Consider the following 2,814-nt stretch of genomic DNA (forward strand, 5'->3'; position numbering starts at 1 on the left):
TCTTCCCGAGTAATCGTAGACGTTGTTTCTGTCAAACAATCCGCGTCGGCATGCAAACTCACGAGTGAGAGAACGAGATCTCGAAACCGCAAATAACCGATGATTAATTATCGAGATATATATGTATATACGAGCCGATTCATACACGAGATTAATGATTTTAAATTTATCCGTATAAATTAGTCCCTTGACGAGAAAAATTTGACAAATTTTTAAAATGAATCTTATTACACATATAGCGATAAGTAACAATTTTATTCAAAATGAAAATTTTATAAAATTGGAATTAAAGAATCAAAATTTTTAATTTCTCATAACTCGAACAGTTATATTATAATTTTCAATTTTTGTTGTTGTTAAATTTAATGTTTATAATTTATGAAACTAAAAGATTGGAAATTTTTCAACTCTTCGGTGATTTGTCGTTTCAAAATCATGTATGGATCTCGCAACCATTATCGCTCTTCTTCATTGACCCACTCGAGAGGGATTTGCAGTGGTTACGGCTACCTAATTCTCGTCTCAATTGTCCCTGCGAGCGTGACACAAATGTGGTTGACACAAGACGACTGAAAGCGCTTGGCGATGCAGAAATTTTACGATGAACCGACGTGACCTTTTATCGCGCTTAATGTGACATGTAATCTGCCTTGTTTTATTGATTTATCATTCGTTGCGATAGCTTTAATTGTTTAACAAGGTTTTCGCGGCTACTTATCCATCCATTTAGGTACGTATGTGTGTAATTAAACATATTTTTATTTAACTCAAAATTATTAACGTGATGGAAACTGAATTAGCTCTCTGAAAAGTTTGTCCTCTTAAAAAAAGAATTACAATTCTATATAAATTACTAACTCTTATTATATAGACTACTAAACATAATTCTGTAATATTATTTTTCAAAAAAGATCACAATTATAGATATTCAATAAGTTTTCATGACGTTTCGAGATAAAGTTAGAGAGCTATTCAGGATATTAGGCAAAGATATCAGTCGAGGTCTCGTCAGTGTTGAGTAAAGATGAAATCTATGTTCGGAGCGGCCCTATCGAAACCGCCAGTCACGGAGTGTCGTAATAAATTCGATTCCTTTTTTTATCCAGTGCACAATGGAGGAGGAAAAGAGACGAACAGTTTAGGGGAGTTAAAACGTGACCGAGCATTCGCTCGCCTGTCACAAGAATGATTCATCGTGCAAGTCGCGCGATATCGATCGATCTGTCGTGATATTAATGACAGCCGTGTATTGCGAATTTTCGAAGTGAAATGAGAGGTAGAATCAGAGACGAATGTTGTTTCAACGCTTCGATTATGCTAATGTTTTGTCGATGAAAAAATTTTAGAGTTCAATTTAAATGATTCTATTTATAAAAGATTTTCTGCGTGAGAGGATATTGCAGTCATTGGAATATTCTATTCATTTTTTACAATAGAAAAATTTTTATGAAAAATTTCTTACAAAGAATTTCTTACGAGAAAAATTGATAGAAAAAAATCTGTTTATTATCACAGATTCTTTGCAAGAGAATTTTGATCAACAGAATATTATATTTATCAAGAATTTGTTGCAAAAGTATTAATTAATAGAATGTTCAATTTTCATGACAAATTTTTTAAAGAATTCTGTTTAGGAAAATATCCTACCGTTAACTTCTTGCGACAGGATTCTAGATAGACGTCTTGTTCTCTATAAGTGATACCTCTTGCAAATGCAACTCTTGTGTACAGAGAATTTCTTGCGAGAGAATCGTGACTGCACTCATTCACTCACTTCACTGACACTAATGTTCACGTGTCCCCTTCGCTATCCTCTCGTTGCTCCTTCCGTTCGAGATAAGACAATATCGGCCCACGTGGGAGAATAAAAGGGATGCATCTGATTTGTTTCCCATGATTGATACAATAAGTGTCAATTAACAATTGCTTGAAAATATAGATCATTAATTTCCAGAACTAGATATATTATTCCGAAATTTATCTTCTAATATTCTTTTTATAATTTGTTTAGTATCTAACAAAAATATAACAATTAATAATTCAGAATTCAGAATATTATTGTAATTCTTTCTAGACCCATAACAAAAATAAATAATTTTTACAGATAAAGAAATTTTTTATAAATTGTTTTTATACAACTTTATCGATTTTTATAAAGCTCTGGATAATCAATAAAATTTTGAAACTTTTACATGTACCTTGCAAAGTTTATTATTGTGGCAACCGACTGACAAATTTTTAAAAACACAAAAAATATACTTCAGAATTAATTCACAGAACTTTCAATATTTTTGCAATAATCATCTTGCCTAATACTTTGTTATACCGGCCAGAAATAATTACAACATCTGCAGCTGCAGCTCGCGCGTCCTCTCGCAGTCTCTTGCGCGTGCAAACTCGTACTTACACTTTGTACGAGTTCATACACTCCCGACGCAGCCTTCTCGGGACCCCCTCGGTTTCTCCCTTTGTTTCTCCCGTTCGAGAGCTTAATTTTTTCATTAATATATTTATCTTTTTCAACGTCAGGACATGCATTTTAAATTTTGCATTAAACACAGCTTGACATATAGATATTCTTATATTAACTCTCTTTTTAACTAAGTTTATATAAATCTTTACAGTGCATAGATACGGAAAATATAAATTATTTAAAGATAATTTATATATATATATAAAATGCATATATACATATATATATACACACACAATATATGGCATTCATCTCATTTATATAAAAATAATGTTTTTTAATGAATTAAAACGAATTATATGCAAATGTTGATACATGAGAACCACTTGTTAGAAGCGCGT

The 2,814-nt window shown here is 31.8% G+C and overlaps 1 protein-coding gene across 2 annotated transcripts in view; it reads right to left on the reverse strand.

Annotated features, from left to right (window-relative positions):
* LOC115233587 (protein sickie-like) overlaps nucleotides 1-2,814 on the reverse strand; it is a 184,864-nt gene that overhangs the window by 38,077 nt on the left and 143,973 nt on the right. The gene's annotated exons all lie outside the window — the stretch shown is intronic.

This window comes from Formica exsecta, unplaced genomic scaffold (assembly GCF_003651465.1).
Source record: "Formica exsecta isolate Colony F162 unplaced genomic scaffold, ASM365146v1 scaffold178, whole genome shotgun sequence".
NCBI classification, from domain to species: domain Eukaryota; kingdom Metazoa; phylum Arthropoda; class Insecta; order Hymenoptera; family Formicidae; genus Formica; species Formica exsecta.